This window comes from Triturus cristatus, chromosome 3_2 (genome assembly GCF_964204655.1).
Source record: "Triturus cristatus chromosome 3_2, aTriCri1.1, whole genome shotgun sequence".
NCBI lineage: Eukaryota > Metazoa > Chordata > Amphibia > Caudata > Salamandridae > Triturus > Triturus cristatus.
The window spans coordinates 1,036,253,770-1,036,279,140 of record NC_140584.1 but is presented as its reverse complement, the minus strand read 5'-3'; positions in this window follow the sequence as shown (position 1 = coordinate 1,036,279,140).

The following is a 25,371-nucleotide window of genomic DNA, read 5'->3' as shown; positions in this document are numbered from 1 at the left end:
GCATGAATTTATACAGGCTAATTTCAGCTTCAAGGATATTTGAATGATAGGTCGGTACAAAGAAGAATCCTTTTTGTAAGGTATCAATTTGAAAATGGGTGAATCGATGTTGTGAAATGTTGATCACTAGGTTCTCTGGCTTCGTGTGCCCTTCGCTACAGGTTTGTTTTTTTGAGAATTTCCTCCTGCTTCGTCGGGTGGCTTTTGGCTGCTTTCTAAAAAATGCTGGTTGCCGTTGGTATTTGTGGATGTAGACGGGCTCTCCTTATCTGATCTTTGATGGTCTTGTGTTCTTTGTGGCTGAATTCTTTGTTATGCATTATCAGAGGATGATGCATCTGTGTCCGAGAATCGTCCTGTGTTTGCTCGTTGTTGCCCAGACATGGGTCCCTTGCTCACTTTGCCACTGGATTCAAGATAGCCTGGCTGATGAGGGTTATGAACCCGAAACCGGTCCCATGATGCTTGTTTCAGGTCCAGGGAAGACATGGCTTGGCAGTTCAGGCTGGAATGTTCCCATGAGGCACAGGGTCAGACTGATTTGCATATGGCCATGTCTGAACTGGGGTGGCGGAGTGAGCTAAAGAATGATGATGGATTAAACCCAGATCAGTTGACTGGAGGTGAGTGCTTGCAATGTTCAACACTCTGTCCATCATCCCCTTTGGTTTTGCTTTGTTCGCCCTAAGTCGGCAGGGTATGCCCAGACGTGGGTCCCTTGCTCACTTTGCCACTGGATTCAAGATAGCCTGGCTGATAAGGGTTATGAACCCAAAACCGGTCCCAGGATACTTGTTTCTGGTCCAGGGAAAACATGGCTTGGCAGTTCGGGCTTGACTGTTCCCATGAGGCACAGGGTCAGACTGATTTGCATATGGCCATGTCTGAACTGGGGTGGTGGAGTGAGCTAAGGAACGATGATGGATTAAACTCAGATCAGTTGACTGGGGGTGAGTGGTTGCAATGTTCAACACTCCGTCCATCATCCCCTTTGGTTTTATCCCCTTTGGTTTTGCTCAGTTGGAGAACAGACACTCTCTCCCTTCAGAGAACTAAGAATGTTCGTGCATAAAAAGAGCGGCCCAGACCCCAGACTTTTAAATCACTTCTGGGAATCAAGAGGAGCCTTTGCCAAGGAGAAGAGCAGGAGAAGCTGAGGCGAATACTGCCCCAGTGCTGTTTGCTGTCTGGGGTTGGCCTGCAGTGGCTACTTGCTGCCAAGGAAAGGAGAAAAGGAGAAAAGGATTTTGCTGTTTGCTTTGTCACCTGCTTGAGGAAAAGATCTCCAAGGGCTTGAAGTTGTTGTGAAGTCTCAGGGACACAAAGACTTCATTTTTTCTGTCTCTCTACATCTGGGACTGCTGTTTCAGCTGCGACAGAAGGAAATTGCAACACCGACGCCGGCAAGCGATGCCGTAACCTGCACCAAAGCCGTGGGCACCGCTTGTGAAGAGCAAGACGCACTGCTCCAACTTGCACCGTAGGCCAGACACCTGTTGACGCCATGCCGCTTCGACTTCGAATCTGTCACTGAAGCCCCTGCCTGCATCGGAGCGGAGGAGACCACTCGTGCTGTCCACGACGTTCCTAAAGGACTCGCACCGCAGCCCTGACTTCACGGATGCTGGTGCTTCATCACCGCGGAGCCGACACTTGACGTGGGTGACTCCTGAATCCATCGACACCGCACCGTCGTAAGAAACCGCCGCCTCGCTGCCATTGTGACGTCACCTCCCCAGCACAGTAAGGAACCGACGTCTCACTTCCCCTGCACCGCTGTAAGAAACCGGGGCTTCACCTCCCCTGGGGTCGTAAGGAACCGATGCCGCCCGGCGCCGATGAAGCATCACCACCCCGACGCCGTGCACCGTATTTGCTTTCATCAATTCCAAGGTACTGTTCTTTGGGGGTCTGCTTGACTCCATGTCCGACGCTGCGCACCTCGCGGTCGGTGCCGTTCTTTGGGATTATTTGTTGCTACAAACTTTCATTGAGTATTTTTTGGAGGATTTTTGTCGTTTGGTCTTGTTTTGGTTTAGATAAAGATTAATTATTTTTCTACACTGGTGTGGTGTCCATTTGTAATGTTTTCACTGTATTACTGTATGTGTTCCCAAATGCTTTACACACTGCCTCTGAGATAATCCTCTCTGCTTGTCCCAAGCTACCAAGGACGAGAGCAGGGGTTATTTTAGAAGTGTATCCCCCTTACCCTGATTTGAAGCAAGGGCCCCTATTTGGACAAAGGTACCTACCTCTGCCAACTAGATACCTCCATTTCTAGCATTTCTCCTGACTGCTCTTTCTCTGATGAGGATGCGCTCAGGTATCAGCATTCCTGCTACTTAAGGTCCTGGTAGTTCCTTGGCCTGGGGATTCTTCTCCATAGATCCCAGTGGTTCTCAAGGCAGTCTACACTACTGACCTGCGTTCCTCAGACCCCAAGGAATCCTGGCCACTTGCAGGTTATGCATGTGTCTTGTAGCATTTGGAGGTACCTCTCCTAAGTGCACCTCCAGCTAGAACTGTTCCACAAAATTCCAAGAGAACCCTCGTCTTCAGGGACCCTTGCAATGCAAAGGAGGTTCGATTTGAATACAACTGTGATAAAGAAAATGTAATTTTAATGTAGGTAATTGTAACTATGCTAAATCACCTGAAAATGGTTATTGTACTGCTGAAAAGAAAAGTGGTAACTATATATACAACATTCAATACAACAGCAGATCTAGAAACACTTGGGGGCATATTATCAAGAAACGGTGTTAAGATTATTGCCGCTTTAGCGGCAGAAAACTGCCGCTAAAGCGGCGACAATGGGCTTGATAATATGCCCTTCAGAACTCCCATGGAAGCCCATGTTCTGGTGTCAACATGGCTTCTATTGGAATTCTCTGCGGCATATTATCAAACCCATTATCGCCGCTTTAGCGGCAATTTTCTGACGCTAAAGCGGCGATAATTTTAACGCCGTGCTTGATAATATGCCCCTACATTTTTTCTCATTACCTCATTAGAGTTTCAAACAATTCATCAAGTAGGTCATAACTGCACCTTTTAAATCACTGCAGTTTGATTTGTGAAGAGCTTTCCATGCGCTATCAGAGAAGAAGCTCCTAGGGCAAATCGCAGGTAAGCATTCTGTGTCTGAGATCCTCTTCAAGCGTTTGAAAAACGATTAGCCCTCCACTGCAATAATTTTGCTGCCAATATAATACAGTAGAGATCTGTGACATTGATGGTTGCAAGGCAGGCAGTGTTTTGCAGTGATAGGGCTACTGTAAGCATCCAGACTTTACAGTAGTGATTGACGATATCTGCTAAACAAAGGTACTGCATTGACATCACAGATGTTCACCTTTCATGTTAAGTAAACACCAGTTGAAAAAGACTCTAGAGTGCAACAATGATACAAGGGGTTTAGTGAACCATCTTCATTAAAGAACAAATGCTCAGTGGCCAGCACTTAACAAACTGAGTTGCACTGCGAGTTTCTGGCTAATGAAAGCAGAATAGAAAATATTCTAACATTAAAGCGTTCTGAAGCAATAAAGCAGTGATTGTGGTTTGCCATAGATGGGGTGTGTGTTTGTTAATTGTTAGATCTGACATATCTAGTGTGCTATTGCCCTAAACGTTTGCCTTTACCCCTTCTCTTTTCGAAATTTGTTTTTGTTAGCATGAGGACTCTGTGCACTTTACCACTGCTAACCAGTGCGAACGTGCTTGTGCTCTATTCCTAAAACATGATAAAATTACAACTAATTGGCACATGGAACTTACTTATAAGTTCCTAGTGTAGTGTAAAACCTAGCCTGTATATTAAAAGCTACTGGTGGACCTGCAGCACTTTTTGCAGTCTGTAGTGCAGTTTTAGACCGACATTTTGACCTGGCACAATAAAGCTTTTGTCAAAACAAAACCTTCCTTTTAAAGACTTATAAGTCATCCCTTAGGTAAGCCCTAAAAGCCCTTAGGGCACGGTGCATTGTATTGAAAAAGAAGACCATGTGGGTTTCGGTTTCACATATTCCTGGTAGTAAAAAAATCCTAAATTTTCTAAAACGTTTTTCACTACTGTAAAGCCTATCTCTCCCATTGGATAACAATGGGTTGCCTTTTTACACTTAATAAATTCTAATTTGGGATTGGGAGCAGGTAGGGATAGCTTGTTTAGACTTAAATGAATTGTATTTTAAAAACCTCTTCAAAGGTAAAGTCGGGTTTTAAGTCACAATTTTAATAAAATGCCACTTATAGAAAATTGGCATTTACTTGCTCTAACCATTTGTACCTTTACCAGTGTTCTGGGTCTCATGTCTGTCAATGGCTCTACTGTTGGGCTTTGTGTATTCCTCCCAGACTGTGTGATAATACGGGTCTAGTTGTGGGCAGGATCAGCCATCCTGCCAGAATGGCTGAGGGTGGAGTTGTTTCCTGCCCCACTTATACTTCAAGAGGCTTGCCTCTAGCACTCACAAAGGACCCTGACACCAGCCATTTTTATCACCACAGACTTGCTGAAGCCTTGGCAGGGTAAGGGAACAGCTTTCCAGAACCAGATGTGCGGGTAGTATAGGGAATTTCCCAGTTCAAAGCCTGGCACCAGTAATAAATACTGGACCCTCAGGACACCTCTTCACTACACTCCTGGACCTGTGGAATAATTCAGAAGGACTGCCTTGACTACCAGAGGACTACCCTGCTGCTACCAGAGCACTGCTCTGCTGTTTGAAGGACCATATTGCTGCATGATGGAGAACTAGCCCATTTCCTTGAACCCCGAACCACCAGAAGTGACTAGCTAGTTGGCTGATCTCATGTGTGAGCTACATGGACATAACAAGCTCCTTAGGACTTGAACCCTGCACCTCACATCTGCTGAAGTGAGTACGAATCCCACAAATGGTACATCCAAGTCCTGGATATTTGGAGGATCTGTTAAAGGAGCTGCTCCTTCCTAACCCTAAAACATGAAAGTAAGAAACATTTTCACCAAAAACGTCCTTGGAGACAGACAGAAGACTGGGACATACCTGCGATCTGATCTGCTCAAAGTGCATCGCTGGCCACCTGACTTTGCAGTAGCTTCCACTATGTTCTTGGGACCTCTCGACGACAATATCCAGCCTTGTGGAGGCCTCTTCGCCCACTGAATGCACCTCCATCCTGCTGGAGGTATTCAACTTCCAAAAAGCTATGAAAGTCCGAAGGAAAAAATCTTCAACAACAACCTCCTCAGCCTGGAAATGCAGCTTTTCCCATTTGGAGCTTCTTCCTGCCATTGTCGAAGGCTTCACTGAGACTTCGTCCAGCGGCTCCCCAGCAACAAAGACTCCTTCTCAGACACAGCCTGCTGCCTGCCTAGACTCTACTTTTTCCTAGACTTTTCTTCAAGACATTTTCTAAGACAGAAGGTAAGCCAAGATCAGGCCCGGTCCACACTTTATCCAGCCTGTGCTTCATCGTGGTTGGCTGTAACTTTTGACTTTGTCCCAGTCTTGCGAGACTAGATACCCACAGTTGGCACTTTGATCTTTTAGGCACTATTCTACACTAAAAAGTTTTAAAAAAATCATAACTTCAGTTCTACTGATCGGATAGAATTAGTTTTAGTGTCATTTTATTTTTAAAATGTTCTCTGTTTTTCTTAATTGGTCTGAATTTGTCTTTTTTTTTCTTGTGTTGGGTTTTTACTTTTATTGCTGTTTGTGTGTTACACTTTACACAGTACCTCTACGTTAAGCCTACTACTTTTGTGCAAGCTACCAGAGGGCTAAGCACAGGTTAATTTAGTGACAAGGACTGTGGTTGTTACTTGATTAGCATGATCACTTTCTCAACCAATAACTCAGTTTCTTAAATAATCATATATTGGTTACTCACTTGTGCATTGTGTATTCATTTGGAAGAAGAAGTTTCATCCTGTTAGTCTAAACAAATATTTTCACCAGAGAGGGATATTTATAATATTTACACAAGACACTTGTTTAGCCACATACTTAGTCCGATAATCAACTACGGTAATATAATTTCTTTATGAACTATGTGTTGTTAAGTAGTACACTTGCCCGGCGAACAATTTCTTTTTTTTTTCATCTTGACAAGTGATTACTGATTTATTATTTGTGCATTTATGAACTAAATGTCTTAGTTATAGGTTTCCTGATAACATTTACCACCTCTGGGATGACTTTATTCTAATTGCAAATATGTGTATAAACCGGAACAAAAGCTCAATGGATGGTCTACTCATCCTTTCATCATTATGATGTTGATAACATGATAATGATAATTAAGCTAGTTCAGCTTTTGAGATATCTGTTGCATCTCTTTTCATGGTCCTTGTTCGTTCTTCTCATGAGAACCATAGGCATCTCATCTTCCTGCTGAGACAACGCACAGTCTCACTGGAAAGGTACTTTATTTTTCCTTATTTTTGCATAATAAGCACTTTGTAGGCTTCAAGTGGGCAAATAAAGAATGGTTCCTTTCTCTTGCCATCAAAGTCACCTGAAATGGGCTATCATCCTCTACAATTGTCGAAAATAACAAACTATTTCTATCATAGTACTTTCTTTTGAGCATTAGGACAATCAGTTGCCATCATTCTTCTCAGCAATCCAACCAGATTTTGGCTTGTACTGAGCAGCACTGGGTGATCACAATGTCTGAGATGATAAAGAGTTAAACAGTGGGTGAGGCATTAAGGAGCAAAGTACAGAGTCTTACATCTCTCTTGGCAAAGAATCATGATCCAGTGACTCCAGGGCTGCAACATTCAAACACATAGTTTCAAGTAGCATTTGGTGATCAGTCTTTCTGGGGAGCTGAGTCAAATCATCACATTGTTGTTTCTGTGCATAAATCACACATCTGACATTCTGCCCCCTTTCTTGAAGGACTTTGTGGAGAGGGTCCTGGGTAACGTTGTCTAATATGTTTATATTTATTTATAGATGCACTGTACAACTAGATTGTCATAGAATCCGCAGCAGACTTTGACAACAGTGTTGGAGAGAGTTACAGAAGTATGCTAGTGTATTTTGAGGTTATCATGGCCAGCTCTCTTAGCCGTGGTTTGAGAGCGTAGAGATGTGCAAAAGCTGTCTAAATGAATTCTGTCAAATACCCATAATGTTCGCAGAATTCCACAAATTACACAAAAGATATTTTGCTATTATCGGGGCAAGATATTTTTTATTCAGAAAAAGCTTAGTGTTATGCAAAATGGTGAAAATTATGCATGCTTCACATAATGTGAAATTTGGGATTAATGCAAGATTACACCAGCGTTACAAAAATGCCATACAGGCCTACAGGCAAGTTAATTCAGCACTGTACGTGGTGGGATAGTGGGTATGGTGGAGCTGTTAGAGCCAGTTAGTTTCTATATTACATCAGTACCAGAGGCGGTCCTCTGCTATGGCGGAGGAGCATCGACTCACTGCTTTTAAGCAGAGAAAAGCAGTGAGAAACATAAAATGACAATAATTTAGCATTATTGTCGTTTTATGTTTCCTGTCCTGCTGCTTTACGGCGGGCAGGTGGCCAGGGCTGCTCTGCTCTCTGAGCCGGGGAGGAGTGGTTTTCCCAGTCCTGAGTGTGCAGTGACTGTTTGGTCGGCCGTCTCGGGCACCCAAACCAGTCATGCGCACTTCCTTGTTCTTCATGCAGGCTGCATTACAGTCTGCATGGAGAACATGCCCACCCCTCCAGCCCCTGACTGAGCTCACTGTCACGGCGCTCAGACCAATTACAATGCTGCATTTCAGCGCTGTTATTGGCTTGGGGGAGTGAGCCTGGCTGCCGGCTTCCTATTTCAGTGGGAGGCAGGACAGCAGGAGCAGAGAAGACGCAGGACCCGGCCTCGAGGTAAGTTTTTAAAAGCATTTATTTCTAATTCCCTCCCCCCGTGCAACACCCGTCCCCCCCAAACCCCCTGCAACGCCCCGCCACCCGCAATCCATGCCGACCGCGGCTGATCAGTACAGTGGTCCTTCGAAATGTCTAGGGCAATCCATAGTCTTGTGGTTATTACAGAGAAATTGCAGTGACCATGGGGCATATCAGCAAGGGCCGGCGATAATTATCGCTCAGCGCTCTTAGCATGAGGATAATTATCGCCGTCCAACTCTGAATTTTATCGCGGAGATAGCGTGCTATTAGGAACTCTTATCTCCAAAGCGATAAAATTCAGCGCGCAAGCTGCCAATTGTGAGATTATCGCTGGAAATACAGCGATAATGCCACAAGGTTTGGCAATAGCTTGCTGATAGAGATAGACATACTTAGCCATGATATCCACCTTATATAGGATGTCATGGCTAAGTTAGAAAAATACCAGACGTAAAAAAGCAGCGTTAACCGCGGTTAGCGCTGCTTTATTTATCTCTAACATGGTTAGCGATATCATTGATAATAGGAGAAATGTTGCTTAGCGACATTTCTCCTATTATTTTACTCTGGAACGCGCCCTTTGCATCTCATTAGAGATGCAAGGGGAAGCGTAGAGTAAAAGGGTGCTAACATGCAAATTTGCGTGTTAGCACCCTGTTGCTGATAGGGTGCTCGTTTTATCTCTGCTTTTTTGGCTTTTAGAGCCAAAAAAGCAGAGATAAAGCACTTGTTGATATGCCCCCATGTATTTTGTGTTTTCCCAGGGAGTAGTCAGTAGCTAATGACCTGCTAATCTGGCCGTTGCTTTGTGTGTTTAGGGACAGGGTATGTCCTTTACATACCTGTGGGCTGAGATTTACAGGTATTTGTATGTGGGGCACGATATTAGAATGGAGACTCTATGTGTCATTTGGAGTTTGGCAGAGTGGTGGTCCTACAGAAAATCGGCACGTCTTCTGCGACACCAAATGCACGGTTCATGCATCTTTCTGCCCAGCGGCTTTCTGGGATCTTACCAAGACCATGATAGACCTATACAAATTCACACGAAAACTTAAGCTAATGTTTTTTTTCCACAATAGACCACCAATACAAAGGGAAAAGACAACACCAATTACAAGTTCCTTATCAATTCAAGACTTGGAAAACATACATTTGTTAACCTCTTTAACAGATGATCCGGAAGATCAAACAACTTCTCAGACATTGGCACAAGAATTAGGCATAGACACATCTTACCCCAACACCAGTGGTTTGACCTCGAAATCCATTTTTTGTCCCCAACTACCACCAGGCAATGCCATTGATCTATTCCATACAGCGGTTTCCAAAGACTTGACTAATGAATACTACAAATATCAAAAAAAGAAAAATTTCCTTCCAAGAAATTTAAGCAAAATTGAAATGAATGCACTCAAATAATTAAAGAACCTCCCTGGAGTGGAGTACAAGGAAGCTGATAAGGGGGGCAATGTAGTTCTATTGCATACAGATGACTATATAGCAGAAGCGCATAGACAATTAAAAGATACAACTTGCTATAAAGAATTACCCTCTAATCCGACAGTCAAAATTCAAGGAGACCTAAGAAGAAAATTGGATACATGGTATACAAAAAATCTACTAACCCGTATGGAACGAGAGGAACTCTACGTAGATCATCCAACTATGCCAACACTCTACCTTCTACCAAAAATTCATAAAAATAAAACCAATCCACCAGGTAGACCTATAATTGCTGGTATAAATTCCATATGTTCCAAATTGGGTGAATATGTTGACGACCAATTGCAACCCCTAATGAAAGATCTCCCATCATACATTCAGGACACGAAAGATATTCTCTTGAAATTGAACAACATTCCATGGAATGAGGACTGCCTCCTGGCCACGATTGATGTAGTCAGTCTCTACACCTCGATCCGTCATAAACATGGAATGGAAGCAGTACAAAAATCATTATCAACCAAATCTGTTCACTTCTTGAAATCTAACGAAATGACCCTTGAGATGCTTCATTTTTGTCTGACAAATAATGTTTTCCCATTTAATTCAAAATACTACCTACAAATTCAAGGCAGTGCGATGGGAGCAAAATTTGTACCACTATATGCCTGCATCTTTATGGGACTTGTGGAAAAATTCTGGTTGTGGGATGACAGCTTTGCTGAATATACCACCCACATAACCTACTGGGGACGATATATTGATGACATCTTGTGCATCTGGCAGGGATCGGAACATTTACTTAAAGAATTCCTACACAAGATCAACACAAACAGATGGAATATTCAAACCACGAATAATATCTCACCCAATCAAATAGACTTCCTAGACATAACCATATATGTAGAGGATAACAAACTACAAACTAAAACCTTCCGGAAACCTACTTCCGTTAATTCAATACTTCGAGCAGACAGCTGTCACCCAATGAAAACAATTGATCACATCCCAAAAGGGGAATACCAACGCATGAGAAGGAACTGCAGTAAACTTGATACCTTTAAAGAACGTTCGGATCTCCTAACTCAGAGGCTTCTGAATCGGGGATATCCCAAGAAACTTCTTGACAAAACGTACAAGGACTGTGAAAAGTTGTCAAGGGACGACCTTCTAAAACCTAAAGACATTACCAGCAATGAGAGACGAAACACAATCAGGTTCCTAACAGACTACCATAATGGACATCAATATATAAGAAAAGCTCTAAAAAGACACTGGTATCTTCTGACCTCCAATTCTTCATTAAACAACCAGATGGAAGAATATCCCCAAATGAGTTTCAGAAGAGCCATGAACCTCAAACAAATCCTATGCAAATCTGAATTCAAGGACAAAAGGACCAAACCTAAGACAAACTTTTTGACGAAACCTCCTGGCTTTTATACCTGCCACGACTGCAATGCGTGTAAATTGGGAGTTAACAAGCAAACTGAATACAAACACGACCCCATTACCACCATTCGAATCAAGGATTGGATAACATGCACATCAACACATGTAATTTACATCATAATCTGCCCCTGTAACAAAATCTACATAGGGAGCACGATCAGGCCGCTCAAAATCAGAATTTTGGAACACTATCGAAACATCAACAAAGAAGAGATAGGACCACCCCTAACTGAACATTTCCAAGAGTCTCACCCACACCGGAAGACTTTCAAATTCTTTGGACTGGAGATCATCAAACCAGTATCACGCGGAGGAAATCGTGAACTCACAATGAGACGCAGAGAGAGTGAATACATTATGCATCTGAATGCTGCAACCTTGGGACTTAATAAAGATGCAGAAATGCACTATTGGTTGTACTAATATTTTTTCTTTCCCCCTTCTGTCTCTCATGAACCCTCACCATACATAATAATATTTACTTTTGAATATTTACTAACTTCCTTGCATGTTAGTCGCCCCTAGGTCTTCACCTCTTTTATACTATGCTATTCCCTCTCATTTCCCAATGTATTCACAGATTCCGTGACATACTGTATAACCCAGTTGAGAACTCAAGACCCGTAACCATACGCTAAGTATTTCTCACATTACTTATAAACCTCAATATTGATGTCTTGCATGAGGCAAGCACAACTACTCTCCCCCATTTGGAGACTACGCTAATTTTCTCTTTTTTACTATTCCTACTTTCTGCTGTGTTTTTGTGTCCACCTTCTGCGCTGTACTTACTTACAATTGTCGGACTAGATGTACTGCGACCAGCACAAGCTTTTGACTAGAGAGAGACTTATACTGAACTCCTCAGCCATTGTTCCCTTAGTGAGAACCCGAGAAACTTTATATTTTTATTTTCATACTTGTTCCTTAATTTCGACAAAGACCTTTTTTTTTTTTTTTCTTCTTAAACTTAGTATTATTGTTTACTCATTTTGAGTTTATACCTGTTTCGTGACTTGCATTTTCTGCAGTCATAATCACTGGCCACACAGTAACTTTTCAGTGGCTTCCACATTCCCCGTACGTCAGCACTCTCTATTAGGCTGGCGTCATGCAACCCGAGTCAGATTACATCTGACAGCTCCTTTCACAAGTTGCCATCCCCGAAGACCGCAGAGACGTATTTTCTAGCTTTACAGGTAAAATAGGCTTACAGCCCTTTCTTTTCCCTCTGGGACCCTTTTTTTTCGTTTTCGGCTTATAAGCATGCAACCTTGATACCCGCAATTGCCTAATTATTTCTCTCATGCTCCTTGATACTTTCCCTAACCGCTTAAATTAACCTCCGGCCTAGAGCGTCAGTTTCTTTTTCCCTTAACCGGGGTAACAATGCTTCGCGTAGCCTTTCAATACGCTCTCTTTTTTCAATACTAATCCTATACTTTTCTTTTGTAATTGCATGTGTACCTTTTTGCTCCACGCATCCTCTAATCAGGCATCTTTTCTTAAATAATTCCCAGGCTAACGCTCACAATTTGTTGCGAAGCGCGCCAGTTTCCTCATTTTAAAACAGGCTTTCAGCATTTTCTTTCTTACGAAGCCCCTAATCATGCCCGTTTTTGCAGCCTCCTTTTACTACAGTACAAATAGTGATTTATTGTTTTCCCTTGCAGGAAGACTCAGGTAATTAACTTACACTGGTAAGCAGTTTTCTAGCTACGCTCATTTCATATGAGGCCTCAATGTTCACATGTCGACTGCGTTTGCCTCACTGTGCTTCTTTCTTTCTTTTCTTTCCTTTCTTCCTGACTTTTTCCTGGTGTCCAAGTTAGAATTTGTATTTCGTTTTGGCATACAAATCCACTGGTCATGATTCTACCCATTTCATCTTTAATTTACTTCCTGCCTATATAACTATGATGCTCAAATCCGCTTTTTCTTTTATTTCCTTTTTCTCTTTTTTCTTTTTGTTGACATCATTTATTATAACCACACCCGCTGTATAGCCTGATGCTCACTTTTGCTCTGACCTGTATACATTGGTGCGCCCAAGTATGTGCTTTATTAATTTTGCGCCTATTATGTTCTTTTATAATACCATGTGATCACGTTATCACTTATGTCACAATTGCATTTAACATGTCACTTACACTTATATTTTGTCTATCTACACCTTTTTTCAATGTATGTCCTGTATTTAATTATTGAATGCCGTTGTTAAACAGCTATGATGATTTACACTTTTCTCTTTCTTTTTCATTTTTCCTTTTCCTTTCGGATCATTATATCTTCCCTACCATCTTTTTTTCTTTTCCTCTTTTGCACTTTCCTTCTCCCTTTCGTCCTTTTTCTTTCATCTCTTTGGTTTCCCTCTTCCCTTATCACCATTTGTTTCTCTTTGGCCATTATCTTGCTCTTCCCTTAATTCACTTTACTGGTAACCCTGCAACCTTTACACTTAACTTATTTTACTCCATTCTCTTCATACCATTTTAGCCTTGAAAAAGCCCACGGCCAATGGGCCACTAGGGCGAAACACGTGTCGGCTTTTGTTTTTCTCTTCACAATTTATAATTTTGCGCTCCTTTGAGAAAAATACAAATAAAGACATCACAAATGATTTTCATTCGAGGAATGTTTTTGATGTTAATTATCCACTGACTTGGACCAATTAAGAAGGCACTACCCTCCATCACTCTCTTAACCTAAACTTTTCAATGGCCCTTGGGTGTAGCCATTTATGAGGACCGTGCCCCATATAAAATTGGGCCCTAACAACTGCAGCGTCGCAAGTCCAGAACTTTCCACCCATACAGCAACTCATAATCTTACCTAGAGATGATGGAACCACCACGTTTCCAATGACAGAGCCCTCCAGGCTTGGGCGGGAATAGTGAGATATGTCCCTGCATGTCCCTGCATGCATGGAATAATTGCTTCCTTGTCACGGATACTTTTCTTTTTATATTCAGAAAGAAAACTCCTGCTTTAGGGGTTTATTTCTGAAAGCTGAGTGGGATGCATCAACAAGACGGCCCATTTGGCCCAAATGAGATCTGGTACAAATTGTTTATCAGGGTTTATAGCGATGATCCCTCTGTCCACCCATCAAAAGGAGCCTCCTCAGCTTATAGGCAGTTTTCTTTGTGTCCCGAATGGCTAATTCAGCCTTGGCTCGAACTACTTCAACTGTACCAAGAGTGAGCAGTCTTCCACCTGGATTGCCAGGGAAAGGGTCTCACCCATCTGGTTCTAAATTTCCTCCTATATTATTTAATGTGAGTCAGCATAGGGATATTAGCAGGTTTTCAACAAGTTCATATTAATTCAGGCCCTGCTGCATTTTCAACTGCTTGAGGTCTGTTTGTTTGGGCAGGCTGATAAAGAGTACATTTTCCAAATATAGTAGGCTAGTGGACCTAAGGCATAAAGGACAAATGATTTGCATCGTAGTCTGCGATCAATAAAATGTATCAGTGTGATGTATTGTGTTGCCAAACATAGACTCTTTTAAACAGTGTAGGGGCATATTCTCAAGGAGTTATCGGCACTTTATCGCAACCAAAGTCGCAATAAATTTATGACCCCATTCACAAGCCGGTGCTAACAGCCCAAATCATCAGTTAACCCGCGATAGCAGACTCAAAAAACACCGCTACAGATTACCCCGGCAACTATCGCTAATGAGATGCAGAGTAGGCGTTCCCGTGCAAAAAGTTGCGTCAACACCACTCCAAAACATTCACAACGACCAGCCAGATCGGCGATAAGAACTCAAAACAGGCGATAAGGCGCGTTAGCAGCAGGAAACTAACACCTGCTCTGACCTGGTGTAGAGTCGGACGGCAGCCGCCACCAGAAAAGGAAGCCCAGCCCAGACCCACACCTGAAGGACAATATATGCCATGGAGCTACTGATCATGCAGCTCGGAGCCCCAACAGGCCCAAAACACCCACCGCCACCAACCCTAGGCCCGCCACCACCCCCCAGATCCCCCTCGCACCAACCCCCTGGACCACCACAGAGGCAGCGCAGACAGACCGAGGACCTTCAGAAAATGCACCAGCCTCACTGACTTAACACCAGGGTATGTCATTGCCCACTACAGGCTCAAAAGCACAACCATCCTCCGCATCCTGAACATCATTGCCCACAGGCTGACGGTACCAACACAGCGGACAACCAACATCCCGCCGCAGACAAAGCTGCTGGCTGCGCTGCACCTGTTGGCCTCTGGTACCTTGCAACCAACAACCGCCAGAGTCGGAGGAGTCTCACAGCCAGCCCTATCAAAGTTCCTCAAACCTGTCTTGGATGCCATCATCAGCTTGGTACCCCAGTACCTATACTTCCCCCACACTGCGCAGGAACAGCTGGAGACCAAGCAAGGCTTCTACGCCATAGCTGGATCCCCACACGTGTTAGGGGCACACATGTCCTACTTGTGCCTCTTGCCAACACTGCACACAATTACCGAAACAGAAAGCACACACATTCCATCAATGTGCAGGCAATAGTGGACCACAGGGGACTCTTCACCAATGTCGTCGCCAACTACCCAGGTAGTGTGCATGATTCATACATCTTCCGACATTACCTCATCAACCAGCGCTTCCAGGATGGCACCTATGGAAATGCACTACTCGTTGGTAAGTACCAAGATGAACACACCACACACCTCAACTCCACAATCATACAACTCAGAACTCTGGCAATGCACACGTTACAAACCCACATACAACATGCCAAACAACATTCCCACCCACCAAACACGACAGCACAACTTACTGTGGGAACCTGGCCTAGCCATGTACATGAGCCATCAATGGCATGGCACCTCAGCCACACATTAGCAGAATGTGGGAAGAGGAGGGAACCAGGCATATGCGAAGGAGGTGATGTGACCGATGAATGAGTCTGCATACAATGCCAAGTGTGGCGTGGATGTGTTGAACAGACTGCAGTATGCAGACCACACACATATCCATGTCGACATACACCGCTGGTGTTTGGTGTAGTGGACAGTGGATGCAACCATGTCACCCCAGCCAGTGGGGAAGATCAAGGAAATGTAGCTTGTTACGTCCCCCCCTGTAAGCGCGAGAGGAGTGGGCTGGCCCGGCGTACGCCAGGTCAGCGTATGGTTGTGAATAAAAAGCACGTAGCCCTGGGCGTGGTCCACTTCCGGAATGCCCAAGGTTCCTGCCAGGGCGGCGCCTCTCACCCCGCCACGAGGCCGACACCTTCGTTGTGAGCAGAGTTGCCTGGGATCCTGTGCGACTGATGCACCCCTGGCCGCCTGTAGCCCGAAGCCGTCATGGCCGCTCCTGCGCATCCGGGCATTACTGCTCACCTGCCGACACCCGTGTGTGAAAGAGGGCCCACCACGTGCCAGTGTAAGCTCCAAGCCCGAGGCCCCCGACCTTGGCAGACTCCTCGGACCATTACAGCGTCCGCGACACAGGCCCGCGGAATTCCTTTCTTGTTGACGTACTCCACCGGCATACACAGCAGGCAAGTAGGACACACATTTGGAACTGAGTCTTGATTTCTTCATGGCAGTGTTCATGTCACAGTACGCAAGGAGAGGAGTAAGACGAAGACGCACTTCAGTCCGGAGGAGAAAAGTCTCACCTATACGGAGGTGATGGGACACTACCAACAACTGCACTGGTGCCACTGACTCTGTGCAACGCATGCCTACCACACGTGGCTGTTGAAGGTTGCGTTAAGTTACTTTTGCGATGGTTCTCACACGTTCTTGAGAATATCCCCCGCAGTGTACCGAATACCGACATCCTAATTTGTGATTTCTTTTTGCATTTGATAATTTGCAATGTCAAATAAACGATTCAGAATTTGTATGCACAAAACTTTTGCAAATTGTGAATTGCCACAATAATAGCAAAAAGAATATGCAATGTAGCATCATGTTCAAGCAGGTGGTAACCAGGTGCAAAGTATAAAAGCTCACTCTTAATGCAATACATACTTTCATAACAACAACACTCTATGCTATGTAGTAAGTTGCATTTGCTGCGGAGTCCCTGTCTGGCAAACATAGAATCAGATCAAAAGTTGGCACTTCTGGATACTAAGTTTCCATTGTTATGCACTAGATACAGAGGCCACTACATAGTCCTGCACCCACTATGACCCTGAAAAAGAAGGAAGTAAACTCTCCTGCTTTCTCAGAAAATGACTTATTCAACTCAAGAACCAATTGCTCATCTGCATTTAGTTCTGGCATGTGGATTAGTGCAAGCAAGAGGAGTTTTATGAGGAGACAATGATTGTCTGTGTGGTACCTGAAGGAGCAGTGTTGAAGCTCTGAGTGGCAATGGGGAACTGGGACCACCTGCAGCCACCATAAGCACAAGTACAAGTAAAGAGTGGGGCTCTGCGTGTTGCTGAGGGCTCCAATATTGCGACTAGGATATGGCTATCCTAACTAGATTCTTGAATGGTACGCACCAATGGCATACACCTACACACAACATGGGCTGTAGTGATCAAAAGCATGGGAGGCTACAATTTGAAACCATCTTCGGTAATGGAAGTCACTGCTGGAGAACTAGAAGGAGATCTGATTCATGCTGATAATAATGTCCTATCCTTACTGCTAGACATGAAGTCATGTCTGAATACAATTGAAGGCAAAAGTAATACACTCAGTTCGAAGAACGATTAGACAAACATGAAAGAATAATAGATGCGGCTGAATTTCGAATTTCAGACCTAGAAGATGACACCTCAAATTTATCACAATTCGACTTGGTCAAATCAAAGAAAGATTAGACAAACACGGAAGAACAATAGATGCGGCTGGATTTTGTATTTCAGAAACTCTAACAGAAAGATGCTTCAGACGAAGGAAATTCATGAAGTCATCCACAATAGATATGAAAACTTGGAGGCAACGTTGAGGTAGAATAATATTCACACAACATGGTTACCCGACACAACACACATGGGTGAACCAAAAGCCTTTGTGGAAAACATGGTGGTAGATCTGTTTGACAGAGATAGTTTCTTTCCTCTCTGTTGTCAAAAAAGAGCATTGATCTTTGCTGTAAGACCGCACCCAAGCCTCTTTCTTAGCAGATTATGAACTACAGGAATCAGGCTACAATTACAATTCTCAGACTGACCAGAGAAAATGGAAATTTGAAATTTGGAGGGACTAAAGTGTTTTTCTTTCCCGATTTCACAACATGTAAAGGTGTAATGCTAAAAATGACCTTACAGTGTCAATGCCCTCAATGCTATTTTCACTGTAGCAGAGTTCGCTGTTCTATAGGAAGCACTGTCACATGATATTAAGTTTAATAAATGTTATTTCTGCTTAGGAAACAATATTAAGTTTAGTACATTTTATCTCAGCCTAGGAAACAGTCAGAGATATAGTCCAATTACTCTTTTTAATAGCTAAGCATAATCCAATTTAATAGTTAAGTCAAATTTTGTATAGTACAGAAAAGGTACTTTTGTCGCGTTACCTTTTGTCTGCCGAATGTCTGTTGGAGGCCTCTCAACTGTCACCTGGCAGCTTGATGGCTCCTCTGTGGTGAAGAGTGAACTTCTCCCTAGTGAGCAACAATGGCATTTGGTTTGGGGCGGGGTTGTCCTCCCCTTGACAGGATGGCTGGGGGGTTGTACCCAGACCCTTGGGTCACTTCAAAGGGACCTCCCCTGTTACAACAAGATATAGCTCACACCTGGGCCTGCCTCTTTCTTTTGCCCTTCTAGTCAGCCAGGCACCAACTCCAGTGAGATGGAGAGCTGCCCCAGAAATCGAGGTGGAGCTGTGAGCATCTTATGTAACATTAGACTGTCAAGTCCTGCTTGAATGTTATATCCTGTTTGACAGGTCTGATGCGCTTTTTCATGACACTTGGGGCACACCATACAGAGGTTCCCCTTTCACAAGCAAATGTTAACTGACACTTGGGAAGGACCTTTATTTTGTCGTGCCAGTCAGTCAGGTCCCAGTCACAATGGGACTCTGATATTACAGTGTTACAGTCTGTTTGACTGGTCTGCTGGGTTTACATATAACATTTAGGGCACCCTTCAAAGGAGGGAAATAGAATACCAAAACACATTGAGTTTGTTCGGTGTACAGGGACTGCCTGATACTGGATTTTAGTGTTAGATGTGAGAGAACACCAGGATTACCACAGTACACTCCCCATCCACACACCCAGGCCTCAGAGCCCAAGTTCAGTGTGGCCAAAGACTTTGGCTAAATACAAATGTTCAAAGTAGATAAATGTGGCGCTGGAGGCACAAACTTCAGAGCACTTGGACCCGTAGAAGACCAGAAAATGATTGAATCTGCTGTCTGAGGCCTAAGCCTAGAAGACTGGTCCTGCTCTCTCTCTTGAATACAGTACAAAAACCTGGACTCCAAGGGTTATAGGGCTGACCTTCTGTTTAAGCTACAAGGACACAACAGTCTTCAAGAGATGTGGCGTTTTCCTACAACTGCTCAGCTGTACAGTGGCAACTAGACCTGGACTGGATCTTGCTGCGGCCTCTGACTGCCACCCTGTGAGTCTCTAAGAGCCTCTCCTGAGGTACTTGGGGCTTTATAAGTGTACTCCTGTGGTTGATTGGGACTTAAAGGACTGAAATCACAAGGTAAAAGCTTTGACCAGGATAAACGTGGTTAGTGTATCAGATGCACTCTCTATCACGGTCAGCCTCAAACTCCGCATAGGTCCTGTTCTATCCCAATATCCCCTTATTGGATATATACCATTGTGGTGTTATTTTGTTTATTATTTTTTACTCTGTTTTTTCAAGTTGTTTTGCGATTTTTATTGTTTTGCATTTCAACTTCATTACGGTTTTAGAACTGCATAAATATATTACACACTGCCTCTAAGTTAAGCCTGTCTGCTCTGTGCCACAGCTCCAGGGGCTTGAGCTCAGGTTAATTTAGTCACTTTAAGGGGTCACCCTGATAAGGATTGTGATTAGTCCTTGAGGTGGGTGCATACCCCACTCAAATAATAACCCACTTTCTTACAGCCATCGAAGAGAGGTTGAACAGCGCATACCTAGAACATGCACTTAAGTGGTAAAGACACCGGAGGAACATAATTAGAGTGTAATGACACTTCGCTAATTAGTAAGCAACCCGGAAAACATGATTGGAACTGAAATACAACCTTTATGTAAAGTGACAGGTAGTGCACCACATTTATCGCTTTTTTAATGGACGAATAAAGAATGACTAGCGATTGGGGCTTGTGTGGGTGGTTAAGAGAGAAGGGAGGGAATGTGTGACTGATAATTGAACTGCAGTGACAAATACAGATTATGATGGAAGCTTAAACCCCCTTGCAGAAAGACAAAGTGGTAGAAGCTCCAGAGATATAACCTATTTACTTAAATCATAGGGTGGAAACCAGATAGAGGAGGCCCCCATCCGTTTGATGGACTGGAATGTGTGAAGGCTGGGCACCCTAATAATTCTATTTGAAGAGTCATGAGGTCTCCATGCAGTGCTGAAGCAGACACACCTGTACCCATCTGCACACCACTCATTAGCAAGAACGTTTGCCGACCAGTTCTTTTCCTCATCATATAGCTCATACTCAAGGGGTTTGGCTTTTCTGATACACCGGATCTGAGATTCCATTGTTGCAAGGATTCTGTTAGGAAACAGAACTATGCCTGGGATCATAGAACGTCAGTGTAGGGACTGAGTCACAGTACCACAGCAGTCCCTATGAGCCCAAAGACTGACTAGCTCATAGTGCCTTACCTATCCTCCTAACCTTCCCAGAGTAACAGGTAAGTTGGCACCCCAGAACACACCACCTTTCTTTCTCTCACTCATGCATGTCCACAATAAACAGAAAAGACACACAAGAACAGTTTACGATATTTATTGAAACTATCGTGCGCTATCATGAAGCAACTGTGCTGCAATTAGAAAACATATACAACTGAGCAGTGCAATTAGCATAACTAAAACTGTTTACAATGAAAAGCCCTAACATAGCAAACATTATATCTGCATAAGCTTAGCCTTACTATCTGAGCACAGTGATATATCAGTGATCTCTGGGATTAGTACCAGGCCCCATACTTGGCATTTGCTGTTAGCTGGTCTGCATCTCAGATTGCGCAGCCCCGGGACCTTCCCTCTGCTAGAAATCCTCCTCTATGTGTTCAAAATGGCAAGTCTCTGGTTATATGATAAGAAGTGCCATGTTAGAAAACATCATCTGGCTCTCGCTGCTATGTCTATGTGCTAGAATGCGTTAGTGACCGACCACAGGAAAAAACAGGGCACCTTGTATGAAATGCTCAGACCGCATCCCAGGAAGAAGTACTGAATATAAAAAGATGTGAAGTGTATTTCAAAAATAATATTGTGGCACAGATATAAATGTGTTAATATGTTATGTTTGAAATGCAAAGTGGCCTACAACATGTGCAGTTAGGCTAACATAGGGTAAAACTACAGTGGGCTCTAAAGGGAACTCATCACACATGTGACACCCTTATGCTCTGACATACAGTGGCCATTAAATATTGGAACAAGGCACTGCTACAATACCAAACTGATACTTATTAATGGGCATGACCTTAACGTGGATGTACCATATAAATACAATTGGGCAAGGGTATTAAGCAGCAAAATCAATGCAACCTCCTTTATATGGGGAGGAGATTGTCACACTATTTTAAAAATGGACTTGGAGAGGTCGAATGTTGGCATGGGCACTTTTATAAGTTATAGAAATGCTAAACCTTTTTGAATTATGATGATGTGCACATCCCTGTGAAAAGAAATTCATATTCGATTCAACAGTCCATGGCTTTAGCTGGCAGACAGATTACTGGCTGATATCCGAAGGAGTGACAAACTGGGTGGAGCTGGTGTATTTACTCCATAGAATACTGTCCAATCACTCCCCCATTGTACTGATGCTGGCCATACCTGCTTCAGATCCTGGGCTGTGCCACTGGAGTTTTAGGTCCATGACCATATTGCACTCTGTGTTTTGTGCTGAAGTAAGAAAGGTGATCGTTGAATATTTTGAGATAAATCTGGGTTGAGTGCCCAGGGTAGAGGAATTTCGAAAGTTTTTTAAAAGCTGTTTCAAAGTTCCAAAGATGCAGGTGTGCTTAACTTCTTGCAAGACGAGTTAAACTCACTAGCGACAGTTCTGCCGAGGCTAGAGGGTATGTATGCACCACTGGTATACTAGACACATTTTTTTTTCTGAGGTTTATAGAGCGAGAACTAGACCCGAATGTATGAGGTTTCAGAGCGCTTTACATGAGCACCAGTTGTGGTACATAAGGACACATTCATTTTTGCTAGGCACGGGGAGATTAAGGACCAGATGTACAACCGTTGAATATTGCGACTCGCAAATTGCGACAAGTTGCGAGTCACAATTTGCAAGTCGCAAAATTCAATCTACAACAGTGTCTCAGACACTGTTTGCGATTCCCAATGGAGTAGCACATTGCATGCCTCATAATTATTAATGAGGCTGTCGCAATTTGCGATCCCATTGGTCTAGCACTCCCAGGGATGGTGGCCTGCTGGGGTCAGTTTTTTTAAAATGCAGCCTGTTTTCTTTAAAGGAAAATGGGATGCATTTAAAAAAGTAAAATGAAACTTTTCAGTTACATTTTTTAAGGGCAGGCAGTGGTCCCTGGGACCACTGCCTGCTCTTCGAATATATTGGCGCACCCATTCATAAAGGGAAAGGTGTCCCCTGGGGACCTCTTCCCATTTGCAAGTGGCTTACAACCCTTCTGAGAAGGGTGGTAAACTGCAAGTGTTTTGCAACCGTAATTGCGCTTGCAAAACAATCAAACAATCATACATTGGGTATGGACTCGCTATTAGGAAGGGATGCCCTTATTAATAGCGAGTCTCTAACCATATTTTACAGGTCACTAATAGATTAGTGTTGGACTTGGCCCTTCTGGCGGGTTCACCCCAAAACTTTTTGCATTTGTCCTAGCCTTTCCCTATGTCGTGTAAGTGTTTTTAGTCCTCTAGGCGCTTTTACACTGTGTCCCAGGGGAAAGTGCGTGCGCGCTGTGTATGTCTTTAGTGAGACTGACCTGCCCTCCCATAGGAATGCATGGTGAATGCGTGTGTCCATGGTAGTTCCTGATGCGTGGGGAGTGCAGGGTCGAGTTTGGTATGTGCGAACTCGTGAGATTGAATGCTGCGCGATGATGTGTGCGGCGTTAGTGTGTCTAGTGTAGAAGTGCCACTTCTAGAAGCTAAGCAAAAACCAAAGGAAATGATGGACGGAGCGTTGAACATTGCAAGCACTCACCCCCAGTCAACTGATCTGGGTTTAATCCATCACCGTTCTTTAGCCCACTCTGCCACCCCAGTTCAGACATGGCCATCTGCAAATCAGTCTGACCCTGTGCCTCATGGGAACAGTCCAGCCCGAACTGCCAAGCCATGTCTTCCCTGGACCGGACACAAGCTTCCTAGGACCGGTTTCTGGCATTTCAGCCGTCTTCAGCCAGGCTTGCTTGAACCCAGTGGCAAAGTGAGCAAGGGACTCACGTCTGAGCAGAACCCGGCCAACTTATGGCGAACAAAGCAAAAACCAAAGGAAATGATGGACGGAGCGTTGAACATTGCAAGCACTCACCCCCAGTCAACTGATCTGGGTTTAATCCATCACCGTTCTTTAGCCCACTCTGCCACCCCAGTTCAGACATGGCCATATGCAAATCAGTCTGACCCTGTGCCTCATGGGAACAGTCCAGCCCGAACTGCCAAGCCATGTCTTCCCTGGACCGGAAACAAGCTTCCTAGGACCTGTTTCTGGCATTTCAGCCGTCTTCAGCCAGGCTTGCTTGAATCCAGTGGCAAAGTGAGCAAGGGACTCACGTCTGAGCATACCCTGCCAACTTATGGCGAACAAAGCAAAAACCAAAGGAAATGATGGACGGAGCGTTGACCATTGCAAGCACTCACCGCCAGTCAACTGATCTGGGTTTAATCCATCACCGAGACGTGAGTCCCTTGCTCACTTTGCTACTGGATTCAAGCAAGCCTGGCTGAAGACGGCTGAAATGCCAGAAACCGGCCCTAGGAAGCTTGTTTCTGGTCCAGGGAAGGCATGGCTTGGCAGTTCGGGCTGGACTGTTCCCATGAGGCACAGGGTCAGACTGATTTGCATATGGCCATGTCTGCACTGGGGTGGCAGAGTGGGCTAACGAACGGTGATGGATTAAACCCAGATCTGTTGACTGGGTGTGAGTGTTTGATTGGTTCTGATGCTCCGTCCATCACCACCCCTTTTTGTACCACTATGTTCGCCATAAGTTGGCAGGGTATGCTCAGACGTGAGTCCCTTGCTCAATTTGCCACTGGATTCAAGCAAGCCTGGCTGAAGACAGCTGAAATGCCAGAAACCGGTCCGAGGAAGCTTGTTTCCGGTCCAGGGAAGGCATGGCTTGGCAGTTCGGGCTGGACTGTTCCCATGAGGCACAGGGTCAGACTGATTTGCATATGGCCATGTCTGCACTGGGGTGGCAGAGTGGGCTAAAGAACGGTGATGGATTAAACCCAGATCTGTTGACTGGGTGTGAGTGTTTGATTGGTTCTGATGCTCCGTCCATCACCACCCCCTTTTGTACCTTTATGTTCGCCATAAGTTGGCAGGGTATGCTCAGACGTGAGTCCCTTGCTCACTTTACCACTGGATTCAAGCAAGCCTGGCTGAAGACGGCTGAAATGCCAGAAACCGGTCCTAGGAAGATTGTTTCCGGTCCAGAGAAGGCATGGCTTGGCAGTTCGGGCTGGACTGTTCCCATGAGGCACAGGGTCAGACTGATTTGCATATGGCCATGTCTGCACTGGGGTGGCAGAGTGGGCTAAAGAACGGTGATGGATTAAACCCAGATCTGTTGACTGAGTGTGAGTGTTTAATTGGTTCTGATGCTCCGTCCATCACCACCCCCTTTTGTACCACTATGTTCGCCATAAGTTGGCAGGGTACGCTCAGACGTGAGTCCCTTGCTCACTTTGCCACTGGATTCAAGCAAGCCTGGCTGAAGACGGCTGAAATGCCAGAATCCGGTCCTAGGAAGCTTGTTTCTGGTCCAGGGAAGGCATGGCTTGGCAGTTCGGGATGGACTGTTCCCATGAGGCACAGGGTCAGACTGATTTGCATATGGTCATGTCTGCACTGGGGTGGCAGAGTGGGCTAAAGAACGCTGATGGATTAAACCAAGATCTGTTGACTGGGTGTGAGTGTTTGATTGGTTCTGATGCTCCGTCCATCACCACCCCCTTTTGTACCACTATGTTCGCCATAAGTTGGCAGGGTATGCTCAGACGTGAGTCCCTTGCTCACTTTGCCACTGGATTCAAGCAAGCCTGTTTGAAGATGGCTGAAATGCCAGAAATCGGTCCTAGGAAGCTTGTTTCCGGTCCAGGGAAGGCATGGCTTGGCAGTTCGGGCTGGACTGTTCCCATGAGGCACAGGGTCAGACTGATTTGCATATGGCCATGTCTGCACTGGGGTGGCAGAGTGGGCTAAAGAACGGTGATGGATTAA